An 18,272-nucleotide genomic window follows, 5' to 3' on the forward strand; every position below is an offset into this window, starting at 1 on the left:
TATTTTGTTAAGGTTAAGTAAGCAAGCTAAGCCAAGAAGCTTAGTTTTGCATTTTAATTTTGGGGACTCTCGACAATAATAAGGCTGCTGAACATAAGAACGTAAGCCAAGAACTGTTTTCTCTAGAATTCTACTATGTTTTTCCCCAGCTATTATACTGAAGAAATTGTGGTTTAGCTAGTAAGAGATAGGTTCATAAATTTAAAGTATTTATGGGTCATTCTCAATTATTATTCTGAGATATCGAACATCCTCCAGCATAAATGGAAAAGTCAGCTCACAAGTGGTTTAAAATGAGAAAAACTGAATAACCAAAAAGTCATTTGAATATATATAAAATACAAATAAGCTTCTGGGCACATTTTAATTTAAAAGAAATCAATATTTTGCTAAAGTAATTTTAATTACTCAAATTGCCCGTTGTCATTATGAGTTTCATACTTTTCCTAATTAAGGGTGATCATTTGCTCAAATTGTCCTCCTCTTGGTGGGTAATGGGCAAAAACTGACCTTGTGAAAAGAACTCATTTCCAAAAAAAAAGGAATCTTTCTCTACATTTCAGTTCATGCTTAAAAAAGACAAACAAACAAATGGGGGAAGAGCAGAGAGGTGGTGTGGAGGTTGAACCAGCTTGCTAAATGCCCAGGGCACCAGAGAAAAAGCTTACTCTGTGCATACCTAATGAAAGGGCAAGAGCAGAGAACCAACCAGGATACAGCCTGCTGAATGAAGACCTGGTTTGCTGCCCAGCTCTGCCCAGATCTGGGTCACGAGCACCTGCAGGAGGCAGATACAGGAGTTTCCTGCTTCGCTCTCTTCATCACCACTCCCTCACTTCCTTTCCGTCACCTCCGCCGACCCATTATACATCAGAGTATGAAAACTCCAAAGTTCTGTCTAGGGTAAATATTTAACCCTTATCTCGCTCATATTTGCCATCACACTCAAAAGATATTCCCATACATATTAGTCATTTTACTTCCTGGTAAGTCATGTATATGGTGTTTTTAAGAAGAGGAGGAGTATGCTGGGAATGGCAGACATCAGCGGGTCTGTGGAGCTGAGCTGGTTGGCAAGGGCCTGCCCAGGGCTTTGAGGCCAAGCCAATGGCTTCTGCTTTGTAACAGTTAAATCAGGAAGAAAGCCAGATGAACCCATCTCTAAGAGGGAATAAGGAAATCAGAGGATGGGGTCCTGACAGGAAAAGGTGGCCCCAGTGATGAGGTAGTGACCACACCACTTACTGCCCAAGAGCAAAGAGAGAGCAGGTGTCATCTGCTGGCTTGGAATGCCGGGGGCTGGGGATCTGCCCAGGACTGGGTGGAGAGTCGCATGATATGAGAAGCATGTGCCATCGAGGATCGGGGTTCTCACATGCCCTTTCAGTTCAGTGGCTCAGTCATGTCCGACTCTTTGCGACCCCATGGACTGCAGCACGCCAGGCCTCCCTGTCCATCACCAACTCCCAGAGCTTGCTCAGACTCATGCCCATGGAGTCAGTGATGCCATCCAACCATATGCCCTTTGTGTGGGCACAAAAACCGTACTCAGGCCAGTCTAAAGATGCCACACAGGAAATTTCAGAGTTCTAAAACAGTGTGGGTATAAACTTGCTTGGAAACCTTTGATTGCCTTAGAAGTAGCACAACATTCAAAGTTGAGGAAAGCCTGAGATAAACATTAGTTTTCGTGCATTTCATCATAAGGCTTCCCCCCCTGCCCAACTACTTTACAGAGAACCTATTGAACAGAGATGAAAATATTCTCTTTGAAGTTTGTTTAACTCACTGAGGATCTGAATAAATTTTCATAACTTTAGGTTAAGGAAAATATGCAACAAGCTAGAACATTCATATAAAACATGGATCGCCATAAGCAGAAGGGGAGAGAAACTTCTGCGGAAGATTCTGGGTCTGTTGTTAGGAAGAGGTTTCTATAACAAAAGTTGCAAAACTTTATCTTGAGATGATGATTATTAAGCCCATCCTAAAAGTCTTTTTTAAAATATTTAGGTAATTAATTAATTTGGCTGTGTCAGGTCTTGGTTGTGGCACGCAGGATCTCAGGTGAAACGTTGGATCTAGTTCCCTGACCAGGGATCGAACCAGGCTCCCTGCATTGGGAGCACAGAGTCTCAGCCATTGGACCACCAGGGAAGTCCTCCCACAAAGTCTTTAAACAGAGAATAAACAGTACATTCAGGCAGAGAATAGTACAGTCGACATGACTGAGCGACTGAACTGACTGAAATGGTACATTCAAGCCTAGAATTAGACTCTCTTAATTAAAAATCCCATGTGCTTTCAATATGTCAGGAATTGTATACTTTGCATGAGCTTTCTGTTTTAAACATCACAAGCATTATTTCAAATGGTCTTTAGTAGTAGTATGCTCAGTCATGTCCAACTGTTTACCACCCCATGGACTGTAGCCTGCCAGACTCCTCTGTCCATGGGATTCTTCAGGCAAGCATACTGGAATGGAATGCCATTTCCTCCTCCAGGGAATCGTCCCAAACCAGGGATCAAACCCACATCTCTTAACATCACCTGCGTTCGCAGGCAGATTCTTTACCATTAGCACCACCTGGGAAGCCCATTATTATTATGATCATCAACACCACCATCTAACAAATACACTGAAACTTAGAATGGCGAAATAAGTAACCTAGAATTATTGACCTCATGATTACAAGAGTAAAGATTTGAGCTCAAGCTTACTTGATGTTAAGAATTTTGCTTATTTATTTCCCTATTGTGATTTCCAAAGATGGATTTTTATGAATGCCTGATGACTCTCAGCTCAGGACATTCCCTGTGGTAATGATTACAGGCTCTCAGCCCGTGAAAGGCTAGGACTTTGATCATAGCTGATGTCAGAGTGTTCCCACTGGAGCCTGGGAGAATTCAGGGACCCAGATGAACAAAAGCCTGCAGAACTATTTGTCATGTGTCTATAAGGTACTGACTTCATTCCCTTTCTCCCACGTTTGTTCCCTACATCCACTGTGAAGTCTCAATAGGTATGTAGGTTTGAGTTCCTACCTGTCTTAGGTGAGGTTCTCTGGGAAACCTATCTGAGATGGAGATTTGCACTCAGAGAGTTTATGGGACCAATACCCCAGGGAGAATTGAAGGAAGTAGGACTGAGTGGATGAAAGTGTTCAACTGTGATGCAGTTGTAACGGCTTGCAAACCCTTCAGTTGCCAACACTCCCAGAAGTTGGTAGAATAAATGCTTCTGTTCGTGGGTAGTGTAGTGAAGTGAAGTCATTCAGTCATGTCTGACTCTTTGTGACACCATAGACTGTAGCTCACCAGGCTCCTCAGTCCGTGGGATTTTCCAGGCATGAATACTGGAGTGGGTTGCCCTTTCCTTCTTCAGGGGATCTTCCCCACCCAGGGATCAAACCCAAATCTCCCACATTGTAGGCAGATGCTTTACCATCTGAGCTACCCAGGAAGCCCGAGAAAGTGAAAGTCGCTCAGTCATGTCTGACTCTTTGCCACCCCATGAATTATACAGCCCATGGAATTCTCCAGACCAGAATATTGGAGTGGATAGCCTTTCCCTTCTCCAGGGGATCTTCCCAATGCAGGGATCGAACCCAGGTCTCCCACATTGCAGGCAGATTCTTTACCAGCTGAGCCACAAGGGAAGCCCAAGAATACTGGAGTGGGTGGCCTATCCCTTCTCCAGGAGATCTTCCCAACCCAGGAACTGGACCGGGGTCTTCTGCATTGCAGGCAGATTCTTTACCAACTGAGCTATCAGGGAAGTTTCGTGGGTAAGCAGCACTCAACTGCCACATACGCATGCCTTCAGTGCATCGGCTGACACCAGCTTGACTCAGCAGACATGGCTAATTCAGCAAGCAGTAGACTCCCTCTGGGAGGTCAGCCTACCAGCAGTGGCAGGAGCAACCCTAACTCACCCGGACTCACCAACTCCAAGAAGCAGAGCTGCACATGAAGTGCTGTATTTATTAAAGAGCCAGAAGTGCAAACAGAGAAAATCACCAGCAAGGATTTAATGGTACAGATTGGTGCACCTGATGAAGGTTACGGTCTCTGCTCGAAATAGAGATGCTCTGTGGAAGTGGAACACTGTGCCCAGCCCTCCTTTCGGCCCTGAACTTCTGACAGGAGCTCCATAGAACATCTGAGAAGGGGAGAAATGGAGGAAAATGGTTTGCTATCACACCCAGAGTGAGCCAATACAACACATCCAGACACAACCTGCTGTGATAGCTCATCATGGATTAGGAAGCGAATTTGGGGTTAAATACACTCTTACATGTCACACTAAATTTATTCTATTAAAGAGTGTTGTTGGAACACTTTCACTAAGTGTTTTCCAAAGATCAAATGTTAAATCCAATTACACCCTAAGGTTCTCTGTCTACAAGTGAAGAGCATGGCCTAGAGAGCTTTCATTCAATCAATAAAAAATTTAATACACACTTACTATGTACCAGGTTGGGTTTCCCAGGTGGAACTAGAGGTAAACAACTCATCTACCAAAGCAGGAGATGTAAGGGTTCCATCCCTTGGTCAGGAAGATCCTAGAGGGCATGGCAAACCACTCCAGCATTCTTGCCTGGAGAATCCCATGGATAGAGGAGCCTGGTGGGCTTCAGTCTAGAGAGCCGCAAAGAGCTAGACGTGACTTAGTATACATGCATGTACCAAGCATTAGTCCAGTCCCTGGAAACAAAAAAATTTTGCTGAAATAGTGCTATCTGATTTAAAAAAAAATCATGTGTACAGAAGACACATAAACAGCTAGTTAGATAGTGATTTGATAGTGTTACACACAATAGTGTTACACACAAATTGCTATGAGAGCCCAAAGGAAGAAGTAATCAGAGAGATATGACAATAACACCCTTGGAAATAATGGCAGGTGTTGAACTGAATGTCGGAAGCATAGTTTGCCCTCCCAGAGCCCTGCAGTCTAGCAGCCCTTAAGCTAACATCATTGCCGTTTTTAATGTCATCCTTGCAGGGGTGGCAGGAGTAATGGTAGCAGAAAAAGCAGAGGGAGAGAAATACTCCAAGTAAGCTAGGTTTTCTGAAAGTTTTCTCTGCAAAGTCTAAACAGAACTTGACATTTGCCTTCAAAGAATGCAGTTATAAAAAAAGAACGTAAGCACAATTAAACCACTCAGTCCTCTACACATTTTTTTTTCTTTTGTAGTAATCTCAGCCTTTCTGATTTACACATACTTTATCATCAAAGAAAACTGACCTTGGCTTCAAAACCACAATTTAATGACTCACTCAAACCTACCCTCACTCCACTCCCCTCACCCCAAAAAATGGCTTCCTTTTAAAAAAGAACTATTTCTTGCTTTAAGGTTTCATGCATGCATCAACAGCTTAATTTTTGTTTAGAGTTTTCTAGATGGCAGTTAGGAAACAGGAAAGGACTCACCTCTCTGAAAAGCAACGTAACGTCTGGCTAGGTGTTTATTCCGCTGCCTGCGAAACTGATTTCAGATGGTTTGTCGTGGATTGCCCAGACTTCCTCAGCTCCCTCCTGCTCTGGCGAAAATTCCTTTCCTGGGGCGGTAAGTTGAGAGGAGAGCTGCGTAACATTAGACAACAAGCACCTGTCCTCCAGAGCTTCCAGCGGATTCTTCATCACGAGCAGCCTAGAAGCGAGAGTTTAGAGTCACTTTTTTTTTTCCATGCAGGATATGGGAAAATTTGGAAATTTTTAAATGAAAAAAAAAAAGGTATGTAAACATTTTAATCTCAGATAAAACTTGACAGGGAGGGGAAAGGAATCAGGAGAGATGGAGAAACATTTCTCCTAGTTCAGGACTTTGTGTGAGGCTTGGAGAGTCATGCACTCTAAATAGCTGGGGACAACCTTCTGATAGAGTTCTAAAAGCACTGTCAATGTTGGAAAGAATTAAATAAGTAATATTTTTATAAGAAAACCTTTGCATTCTATACTCTTCTATTATTTGATTCTTATGAGAAAAACTTTTCTAAAGGATGAACATTTGCCAAAAGAATGATAAATAGAAATACATGAAAATGTTCTCACGGAGAACACCCACTCTGTAAAGTCTCATCTAGCCAGGGGGTGCATCCCTCCCATGATACTTATGCCCTGTGTTTCCAGCAAGCACCGGTCTCCTTTTGGCCTACTGCGATTGGGACGACCTTGGCTACAGGGCAAAGGCAGAAAAGAGATCAAGGCATGCACAGAAACAATAATCGGGGGAGACAAACTTGAATTCCACAGCAGTTTGGCAGGGACAGCAGAATGGCCTGGTGCACTGTCTGCCTCGGCACGCAGTTCAACTGTCTGCTCCGATAGAAACCTCCCCACAGCAGCCTCTGAACTACAGACACACGCTGCTGTCACTCAGCCACACCCCAGAGCAAACACTCTTCCATGTGAGCTGATAAACGTAGGAGAAAATTACTGTTGGCAAATGAGTTTATTAGAGTCCTTTGAGAATCATAATCATGCTAATATGAATACTTCCATTTGCTGGGATTCTAGGATATGTCAAGCATTGGAATGGGCACTTGAAAAACATTACCTCTAATTACAATTCTGTAAAATAAGTTACCCATTCCTTAGAAAATTAAATGCCTCAAGGTTAAATGACTAAACTGTGTTCATGTAATTACCAAGTTGCAGAGGTTACATCTGCACCTAATATTTCTGATTCCCTTAGATTTTCACATCATCACTGTGGACTCTGTAAATAATAATGCTGTCAGGTGTCATTTGTTGAGCACTTCTTGTGTACCTGGTGTTCCACTATGAACTGTATATATTTCATTGTATTTAATACCCAACATAATCTTTGATATCAAGGAATGTTATTTCCATTTATAAAAATCTCTTATAAGGTAAAATGTTTGTCTAAGTAAGGTTTTGGGATAGTTATTACCTGTATTCAGTTCAGTTCAGTCTCTCAGTCATGTCCGACTCTTTGCAACCCCATGAATCGCAGCACGCCAGGCCTCCCTGGCCATCACCAACTCCTGGAGTTCACTCAGACTCAAGTCCATCTAGTCCGTGATGCCATCCAGCCATCTCATCCTGGGTCGTCCCCTTCTCCTCCTGCCCCCAATCCCTCCCAGCATCAGAGTCTTTTCCAATGAGTCAACTCTTTGCATGAGGTTGCCAAAGTACTGGAGTTTCAGCTTCAGCATCATTCCTTCCAAAGAAATCCCAGGGCTGATCTCCTTTAGAATGGACTGGTTGGATCTCCTTGCAGTCCAAGGGACTCTCAAGAGTCTTCTCCAACACCACAGTTCAAAAGCATCAGTTCTTCAGCACTCAGCCTTCTTCACAGTCCAACTCTCACATCCATACATGACCACAGGAAAAACCATAGCCTTTACTAGAAGGACCTTTGTTGGCAAAGTAATGTGTCTGCTTTTGAATATGCTATCTAGGTTGGTCATAACTTTTCTTCCAAGGAGTAAGCGTCTTTTAATTTCATGGCTGCAGTCACCATCTGCAGTGATTTTGGAGCCCCCAAAAATAAAGTTTGACACTGTTTCCACTGTTTCCTCATCTATTTCCCATGAAGTGATGGGACCAGATGCCATGATCTTCGTTTTCTGAATGTTGAGCTTTAAGCCAACTTTTTCACTCTCCACTTTCACTTTCATCAAGAGGCTTTTTAGCTCCTCTTCACCTTCTGCCATAAGGGTGGTGTCATCTGCATATCTGAGGTTAATGATATTTCTCCCAGCAATCTGGATTACCTATATTACTGCAGGTATAATGGATCTTTGTTTCCTACTTTTGTTCAGGAAATAGATTGAATGTCATGTCGTCTACATATAAATAATTCTATAAGGCTCTCTCAAAGTATCAGCTAACATGGTGCTCCTTGTACATCTTTTACTCACAGAGAATGACTGCATGAAACTAATGACCATGATTGAGAGAACAAGCTTTGGAATCATCCCACACTGGTTTAGAATCCAGGCTGGGTCATTTTTGAGCTCCATGATGATTCTGCAGCTACTATTTAATCTTTCTAAGTTTCCATTTTCTTAGTTGTAGATTATTAGATAATAATACCCAACTCATAAGTATTTGTATTGGACAAATCAAATCAGGCAATGTTCATGAAACCTTTAGCACAATGTTTGGCATCTACTAAGTGCAAAATAATTGCTAGCTGTAGTTTTTTTAAATCAACAATAATCACATTTGATTGACTGCATCCGTTAGAATTTGATATAGCTGCTTGAAGAGGAAAACAATTAGCAATGCCTAACAAAGACAGATAAAACTTCTGTCGCATGTGAAAAAGCACAGAACAGAGACCAGCGTGTGTATGGTGACTCCATGGTGTCACTAAGGAGACCCAGGATGTTATCTTTGTTCCATTAGCTAGACAGTTGCTTCCGTTCTCAAGATTACCTAATGGTCTAAGGTGATTTCTGAAGTTTAAGCCAGCTCATCTGAGTCTTGTATCTAAAGGAGACCAAAAAAAGAGACCCCTTGAAGCCAGGTTAACTCCCTTAAATCTACCTTCCCATGGTCCCATGCAACTCATCTGCTTCCACTTCACTCACTATTATAGTCCTTAGTTACATAGCCACACTGCACTGCAAGGAAAAGAAGATATACAGCTTTTTATTCTAGGAAAAATTATGCCAGCTAAAATGATTAGCATTTGTTTCTGAGGTGGAAGGGGAAGACAGATGCTGGGAAAGGTAACTGATGGTCTCTGCCACAGTGGACAAGAATGATATTACCCTGATTGGAGCAGGTCAGGGCTGATGGAATATTACCAACATCTTAGATCCATCTTTTTACTTAAAAGATGGTAAATGCTCACCCAGGGAGATAATAGGATGTTTGAAGGATTGCCTGATGAGTCAGAGGCAGTGCCCAAACAGAACTCAGATCTCCTCACTTCTGATCCAATACACTTTCCATCAACTTTGCCATCTTTCTAATAAATGACATTTTTGTTCTTAAAAAAAAAATCTTTTAGAGGGATATGACTTAGACCTTTAAGGCTTCTAGTTCTTGTTTCATCCTTCACATTGGTGAGCAGTGGTCAATATTCAATTTGCCATTGTAAACTCTGTTTATAATCACTAACAGCCTTTTACCAAGGCAATAAATACAATTCTGTTATTTGCTCTACAGATATCATTGTCTAAGCCTTTAATTATTCTGTTATTCTCCTCTGAACTCATTTTGTTATTCTTACAGTCTAACATTTATCCTATGAAGATGCATTTTGCCCCTCCTGAGGTTATAGCCAGGGAAATATTATAGAGTCTGTAATTTTCAAGCTTGTGTTTTTATTAAGGGAAATTTGGTTTGCAAGTTTCTATCTCATTTAAGCTAAAATGTGAAATACTAATGTGCTGTTTGGTATCTATGCAATCCTCAGGGAAAAAAACTTTTATTTTCAGGAGAGGAAGACATGTAATGCTAAAATCACCCTAGTAAATGGACACAAGCAGTGAAAGATTAGAATTAAGTGCAGGCCAGTAAATTTTAAATGAATCCTAAACTAGAGTGATTTCTCTAGTTCCTAATTAAAGAGGTTTTAATCACAGACTGAGAATAAAAGCATAAAAGAACATGCAGCAAGAAAGAAATCATAATTATTTAGTTGGAAGAAAGACATGTTAGAAAAAATCTGTGCCATCATCTTAACTTGTCATACCTTCCAGGCATGCTTTCAAAGGAAAACAAGAATTTCTTTCTGCTCTCTAGAAACTTGGATTTACCTCAATCACAGATTCTTTTGCAAATGAATTAATAGGGAATTCCAAATTTTAACAAGATGTCTTCTCATAGAAAGACATTAATCCTAAATTGGTAAATCAAAGAAAAAAAGACAAAAAGCTATATATAGAACCTGGAAAAAAATCTCTTTTAAATAATAATATGTATAAGCAAGGGTATTTTAAAAGTTATAGAAGGATACACACCCAGAGATTAATAGTAAATATCCTGAGTGGCAGAATAGTGAAGAATTTCCCCCTTTTCAATCTACGCTATTTTTATAAAGAGAAAAATTTTGTTTATATTTTAATTACAAATGACACCATTACCTGATGACAAACCACTGAATTTGAAAGTTAATAGGTGAACTCTCAAATGTATATTTTAATGAAAGAACAAAACATGTCTGTTAGGTAGTTAGAATAGGAAAAAGAAAAATACTCAGATCCTACAGGATCTCAAAGAACAAGCTGGAGAGTTCTCTGGGTGGCTACATTCTCTCTTCAGGGGATCCTTTTCCTGGTGAGAGGGAATTTGGAGTTGGCTAATGCCCCTATTAATCCGTTATCACCGTAAGAATGCTGTTTACGATTGCTCCATGTATAATCAATTGTCTAACCCATTTTGTCTCTTCCCAGGTCAACAAGCTACAACATTCAGTGCCAGTTCAACAAGGATGTAAAAAATGACAGCCGACCACAGAAAATACCACTCACCCTTAGATGGACACTGCTGTAAGGACTCTGAGGCTTGGGACTAGCAAAAGGGGGAGGCCCAAATGACCCTCGCCACCCCAGCTCAGCAGGAAGTAGCCAGAGAGACCTCAATGACCCTACTCCCAAAGAACTGGGCCTCCCATCTCTTGAGGGGGGAGTGCTAGGTAGTTAGAATAGGAAAAAGGAGTCCAAAATGGCAGTACCTAAAAGACAAAGAAAGGGAAAGCCCAGGAAAACAGATCAAAAAAAAAACCTGCAGACCGGGAGTGAGAACTTCAGGTGAAACAAACACACCCCCTTCTTGGCTAGCCCAATTTGCATAGGGCAGGCTGGCGGGGGGGGGGGGGGGGGGGGGGGTGGGGGTGGGGGGGGCGGGGGCAGGGAGGAGACAAATGAATAAAAGAAGGAAGCCAAGATGGACTGAGGCCCCTCCTTTGGGGTTGCCAGCCCTCACGCCTTGAGTGTGTACTAATCTTTGCTTGCCAAATAAAACTCTGAGCTGTAACCGAACTGTAACGCTGGCCCATCATTTCAAATCTTTGCTGTGGCAAGACAGAACTGAGGAAATTACACACTCCCCCAACATCTCCAATGACAAGTTGGTATTGTATGGACAGCATATCTACTGTATTGGAAGGAAGTTATGGCTCTGTTTATCCAACAAAACACTTGGTCCTTTGAAGATGTCAGAATTTGTCTACTCATGGCTGCAGTCACCATCTGCAGTGATTTTCAAGCCCCAAAAAATAAAGTCTGACACTGTTTCCACTGTTTCTCCATCTATTTGCCATGAAGTGATGGGACCAGATGCCATGATCTTTGTTTTCTGAATGTTGAGCTTTAAGCCAACTTTTTCACTCTCTTGTTTCATTTTCATCAAGAGGCTCATTAGTTCTTCTTTCTGCCATAAGGGTGGTGTCATCTGCATATCTGAGGTTATTGATATTTCTCCCGGCAATCTTGATTCCAGCTTGTACTTCATCCAGCCCAGTGTTTCTCATGATGTACTCTGCATTGAAGTTAAATAAGCATGGTGACAATATACAGCCTTGACATACTCCTTTTCCTATTCGGAACCAGTCTGTTGTTCCATGTCCAGTTCTAACTGTTGCTTTCTGACCTGCATACAGGTTTCTCAAGAGGAAGGTCAGGTGGTCTGGTATTCCAATCTCTTTCAGAATTTTCCACAGTTTATTGTGATCCACACAGTCAAAGGCTTTGAAATAGTCATGTAGTCATGTATGGATGTGAGAGCTGGACTATAAAGAAAGCTGAGCACTGAAGAATTGATGCTTTTGAACTGTGGTGTTGGAGAAGACTCTTGGAAGTTCCTTGGACTGCATGGAGATCAAACCAGTCCATCCTAAAGGAAATCAGTCCTGAATGTTTATTGGAAGGACTGATGTTGAAGCTGAAACTCCAATTTTGGCCACCTGATGTGAAGAGCTGACTCATTTGAAAAGACCCTGATCCTGGGAAAGACTGAAGACAGGAGGAGAAGGGGATGACAGAGGATGAGATGGTTGGATGGCATCACCGATTCAATGGACATGAGTTTGAGTAAACTCCGGGAATTGGTGATGGACAGGGAGGCATGGCGTGCTACAGTCCGTGGGGTCGCAAAGAGTCGGACACGACTGAGCAACTGAACTGAACTGATTTTTAAAAATTTGAAGAAAAAAAAATCTTTGTTTTCCAGATGTCCACATAATGGTACTATTATTTTACTACGGTAAACTGGGGAACAAATGAAGAATGAAAAAGTAATAGTTCATGTAAGCTTACATGAAGTCCCTCCATGTAAACTTACTAGCATTTAAAAGTAAATTTATATTCTGTTATATTTTAAACGTAGCACCAGTAAATGGCAAACACTATTTATTCAGTCTATGAACAATGGCAATGTTCATGGCATGTATCAATTGATAACCACTGGCAATAATTCCAGATGTCTCAGGGAGCTGAGAATGGGAATGTCTGGTGAATCCACTTGGGTTGCTGCCCTCACCACTGTGTGCACAACCTGAGGTCTCTACACATTAGTTGGTAACAGGAAATTTTCCCAGAGGTCAGCCTTATCTGCACATCTCATTCCCCCTTTTCCTGTGCTTTCTCTCAGCTGCCTGTCCCCTCCAATACCAAGGAGCAAGAAACAGTGATAGGAGACAGAGAGGCAGAAAGAGCCAAAAATCAGGGCATTGAGTAAAAGCCAGTACAGATCAAATAGAGGTGTTGCCCTTCTCCTTCAAAGCTCTCCTCCCAGGTGTTCCGCAGGACCTCACGCTCTCCAGCCGCCCTGTCCCAGTGCTCACTGCAGACACTGCAGCCTCAGATCCTTTCTGCGACCTACTCTTCTTCCGCATGTCATCAGAATCCAGCCCGAACATAGGCTATGTCCCGTCCGTGTCTATTTCTGATCAAACCTGGTAAACTAATTGCAGAGCCCAATAGAAGTCTATAGCCATTCAGCTGATGATCTTCTGGGAAAATAAACCAATTATGCAGGGTTCAAATACTTTATCTCAACCATAGAAGATGCCCAGAACTGCCTTTCCGAGGCTTATTTCAATCTCCTTCTAAGAAGACTTCCAAGAAAGAACTCATCCTACAACTTATAAGCTGACTGACCACAGTTCTTAGGAGATTCAAAATGAGTCACGATTGACTACTGTAATCGTTAGGTTTGCTCCTAGTCCATGATCAAAGGAAAACGGAGAGCTGTGAGTCAAAGGTAAAAATTCTGTATCCTGAAATCTGTGCAAGTCACAGCAACACAGAAAAGTCACTTCAAGAGGCTATGTCAGGCTTGCCTGGTGGCTCGGTGATAAAGAATCTGGCTGCCAATGCAGCAGGCATGGGTTTGATCCCTGATCCAGGAAGGTCCTATGTGCCCTAGAGCAACTAAGCCCATATTCCACAACTACTGAGCCCATGAGCCACAGCTGCTGAAGCCGGCACACCCTGGAGCCTGAGCTCTGCAACAAGAGAAGCTGCCACCATGAGCAGCCCGCGCTCCACAGCGAGAGAGTAGCCCCTACTCACCACAACTAGAGAAAACCCCACGTAGCAACCAAGACCCAGCACAGCCAAAAAGAATACATGCATAAATGAAAAAAAAATTTTTTAAGAGGCTATGTCATCTCAAGTAGATTGTGACTCAAAGAAGAAGGCAGAGCAGCAGATGAGTCAAGCAAAGGACAGGGCTCCCAGGGGTAAACAGATTATTATCCAGAAGTATAGACTCTGTGCTTTGCAATTTAGATTTCTTAGCTGATCAAGCAACTAACAAGTCTTAAGCCAGCAAAAAAGAAGTGAGAGTTGGTATTTCCTCACTGATATGTCTGCCTCACTGTGGCCAGCCCACCTGCCTGGAAAGAGCAGCTGGCTCGAGGTCAGCATTCTCTTGTTAGTTCTGACTTGAGAAAAGCCTAGGGATGCCGCATTGGGGGAATAAAGCATAGATTCCCAGGCTTTGGTGTTAGAGTTTTGTTTTGTTTTGTTTTGTTTTTTCTTTTTACCTCTGGTCTGTTAAAAATGAACCAAAGAACTTACCCTTAAATTATGCTAAATTTGTTCCCTGGACAATTTCTGGGTTTCATCGTTTCAGATATCTCTCTTTTGATCAAATGATTCTGGAAATTTACTGCACTTTGTAGGGATATTTCACAGAGAATATGGCTTGCTCTCTTGGTTTGTCCATCATCAGCTTGTGTATACAGATGTGTGAGTGAGCAGGGGACCAAGTGCCAAGATTCAGGCTGTCTTATTCCCTCCTAAGGACTGACCACTGTGTGCTGAGAGGAACACAGCGTCAAGTGTGCACAGGCAAACTTGTCTGGAGCCCAACCAGACCCACAGATCCTTAACTGCCTTTCCCTGGAACCATTCCAGAAGCTTTGAGTAAGACTTTCATCAAGCCCCGGGACTCACACCTGGCCCTATCCACATGACTTTCTGTAAAAGATGGCCTCTCAAAATTATGGGATTGGGATGTCCAGAAGCAAATGCACCTTGTGAAACACCTGAGAGACACAGAGTAGAAGAATTTTACCAGGAGAGAAGAAAACTAAGTCCAGAATAGTTTTCATCACTTACTATTTCCTATTACTATTGTAATAGGAATTATTTCCCTATTATTTCCTACTTTCCTACATTTTTTTTTCCTATTACTATTGGAACAAATTGCCATAAACTTAATAGCTTCAAACAAAACAAGTTTATTCTCTTACAGTTCTGGAAGTCAAAAGTCCAAAATCAGTCTCACTGGACTGAAGGCAGTCTGAAGACAGGACTGGTTCCTTCTAGAGACTCACAGGGGAAATCCATTTCCTTGCCCTTCCCCTCTTCTAGAGGCTGGTGACATTCCTTGGCAGGGGGGCCCTCCTCCATCATCAAAACCAGTGCCTGGTGTCTGGCTTCGGTCATCACAGTATCATCTTCTCCTGTAATCAAATCTCCCTCCCGCTCTCTCCTATATAGAACCTTGTGATTACATTTAGGGACTACCAGCATAATCTCTCCATATGGAGACACTTACATTTATCATCCTGGCAAAGCCTCCTTCCTGATAAGGTCACTGACAGGCTTCTAGGATTAAACTGTGAATATTGGTGGAAGGATCATCATTCCATCCAGCACAACCAGAAAATAAGGATGTTTATGGTTATACGAGACAGGGTTCTCTAAGAAACATAACCAATAGAATATAGATACAGATATAGAAATAATTTTATACATAATACCATTTTAAATACGTTAATGCTGCTGCTAAGTCACTCCAGTCATGTCCGACTCTGTGCGACCCCATAGACGGCAGCCCACCACGCTCCCCCGTCCCTGGGATTCTCCAGGCAAAATACATTAATACCTTATATTAAAGCTCTTTCTAGATATTGATTACATATAAATTAAATATCATAATTATAAGATATATAAATATACTAATACATTTATATTTTTATAAATGTGTAATATTTATATATTTTTATAAATATGTAATATTTATATTATATATTTAATATATGTATTGACATTTTAAATACATTATAATCATACATCTAGAAAGAGGATCTTTTTTTTTTTTCAAATTGGAGTATCTGCGCCAGTTTTCCGGCCTGTATAATCCCGTGGACAAAGGAGCCGGGCAGGCTACAGTCCATGGGGTCTCACGGAGTCAGACAGGACTGAGCAACTTTCCCTATAGTCTCTCCAGTGTTGTGTTAGTGTCTGTGGCACAACACAGTAAATCAACTATTTGTACACCTATCTCCACTTTTGTGGATTTCTTTCCTATTTAGGTCCCCACAGAGCAATGAGCAGAGTTCCCTGTGTTGATGTTAGTCGCTCAGTCATGTCTGACTCTTTGCTCCTCTGTCCATAGAATTCTCTAGGCAAGAATACTGGAGTGGGTAGCCATTCCCTTCTCCAGAGGATCTTCCCCCTCCAGGGACTGAACCCGGGTCTCCCGCATTGCAGGCAGATTTTTATCATCTGAGCTGCCAGGGAAGCCTCTCTTTTTTTGGATTTCCTTCCTATTTAGGTCACCACCAAACAATGAGGAGAGTTCTCCTTGCTATACAGTAGGTTTTCATTAGTCATCTGTTTTATACATAGTAGTGTGTATTTGGCCGGAGAAGGCAACGGCACCCCACTCCAGTACTCTTGCCTGGAAAATCCCATGGATGGAGAAGCCTTGTAGGCTGAAGTCCATGGGGTTGCTAAGAGTCGGATACGACTGAGCGACTTCACTTTCACTTTCCTGCACTGGAGAAGGAAATGGCAACCCACTTCAGTGTTCTTGCCTGGAGAATCCCAGGGATGGGGGAGACTGGTGGGCTGCCATCTATGGGGTCGCACAGAGTCGGACACGACTGAAGTGACTTAGCAACAGCAGCAGTGTGTATTTGGCTGTGATTATGCTACTTATAGGCTGTGTACTCATGACAAATAGTTTGATTTCTCTGAGCCTCAGTTTCCTTATATATAAATTGTGAATTATTTTGCCATAACTATATGAAATATTGTATGTCAAGTGATTTGTGAAATGCTACAAAAAATAAAGATGTTATTTGAAGGGCCCACCATGCATTCTTGCCTGTTTACAAATAAACGCATTATTAATTTTATACATTTTGGTAATTTAAAGTAGTTTAGATGTCTATAAAGTTAAAGGTTAAAATAGCAAAACTCTTTTGGAGCCCCAGAGGAATTCTCTACTCTTTCCATGTTGGTAAAGTTACTATTAGTACTTCATCATACAAAGTAATTCCAACTTCCAGAAATAAAATTAGCTTCAGAACAAGGAAGATGATTATACTGCCAAAGTGGCTAAGATAAAGGATACCAAAGTTGGCTATTTTGTTATGTATAAAAGGGATCTGAAGAGTAGTTACAGTATTAAAGTAGTATTAAAGATATTTACATTTAATACATACATAGTGCTTTAATTTAATATGTATTTTGTGAGCAGACTATCCAATGGCATTTTCTAAAATAAGAAAAATTAATGAGAATTTGAGCACTGACCCTGAAAAATAGGGCTGTTATTTCTCTAGGCAAGACGTAGGTATTTCTCAAGGATGTAGAGATTTCTCAAGGATGTAGCTCACTGAGCACCCTCAGGCCTCTGCTCTGCAATCCGCAAGCGTTGCTGTTGTTGTTCAGTTGCTCAGTCATGTCCGACACTTTGTGACCCCATGGACTGTAGCCCTGCAAGGCTCCTCTGTCCATGGGATTTCCTAGGCAAGAATACTGGAGTGGATTGCCATTTCCTTCTCCAGGGGATCTTCCCAGGGATCGAACTCGTGTCTCCTGCATTGGCAGGTGGATTCCTTTATCGCTGAGCCACCAGGGAAGCCCAATCCCCTAGTTGCCTATCTAACAATCTTGTCCCTTCTGATTGGTCCACACCTGTGCCGTCCCAGGTGTGTCATAAAACACGACTTCCGCTAAAAGGAGGACCAACTACTGTTCCCAGTCTATATCCAGAGGTCTGCCTTCCCGATCATGGGCCAAACCTAATACCTAATTATACACACCTTTTCCAATTTTCCTTGAATCTGGCATTTCTGTTCATTATTATTGTAGTGAGGCGTTATACTTAGTAGCCATTTAGTAAATATTTGATGTTAAATTATTCCAATATAAGATGAGAAAGAAAAGTAGAAACTATCACAGTTTCCTATAAATTATACATACGAATACTACTTTGGGAAAGTAAAAGGCTTATTTAAATGTTTTAGACATTACAATATCATGAGCAAATATTTTTCTCTCATAGAAGCACATGGGTTATAAACTAATAATATATTATAGAAATTGATAACATTAATTAAGGAGGAGGAAACAGATTCTCCTAAATTGATAATGTGAAGAAAGAATTGTATCAAATTTTGTGGAGAGAAATTTGACACTGCAAGGTAAGAGTAGTTAACAGTTCTCCCCTTCTTTTATCCAAGTGTCTGCTTCTAGGAATTTTGCACAAGAGACAATCTTATGCTTAAATTTTGTATAATTACAAAAAGACCATGATTTAAGAACACAAATGTTCAAAGAATCACTCATAATAGCAACAAAGAGAAATTACACAAGTGCCCAATTATAGAAAGAGAAATAAATTATATTGCTTACATATAGTTATGACCAACCTAGATAGCATATTCAAAAGCAGACACATTACTTTGCCAACTAAGGTCCGTCTAGTCAAGGCTATGGTTTTTCCTATAGTCATGTATGGATGTGAGAGTTGGACTGTGAAGAAGGCTGAGTGCTGAAGAATTGATGCTTTTGAACTGTGGTGTTGGAGAAGACTCTTG

At 41.5% G+C, this 18,272-nt stretch overlaps 1 long non-coding RNA gene across 2 annotated transcripts in view; it reads right to left on the reverse strand.

The window, feature by feature from the left end:
• Positions 1-5,641, reverse strand: part of LOC102185059 — a 141,576-nt gene extending 135,935 nt beyond the window's left edge. For both annotated transcript variants that reach the window (XR_001917359.1, XR_001297356.2), the window contains exon 1: positions 5,438-5,641. This is a non-coding gene — a long non-coding RNA (uncharacterized LOC102185059). The remainder of the gene's footprint in view (positions 1-5,437) is intronic.

Source organism: Capra hircus, chromosome 27 (genome assembly GCF_001704415.2).
Source record: "Capra hircus breed San Clemente chromosome 27, ASM170441v1, whole genome shotgun sequence".
In the NCBI taxonomy this organism is placed as follows: domain Eukaryota; kingdom Metazoa; phylum Chordata; class Mammalia; order Artiodactyla; family Bovidae; genus Capra; species Capra hircus.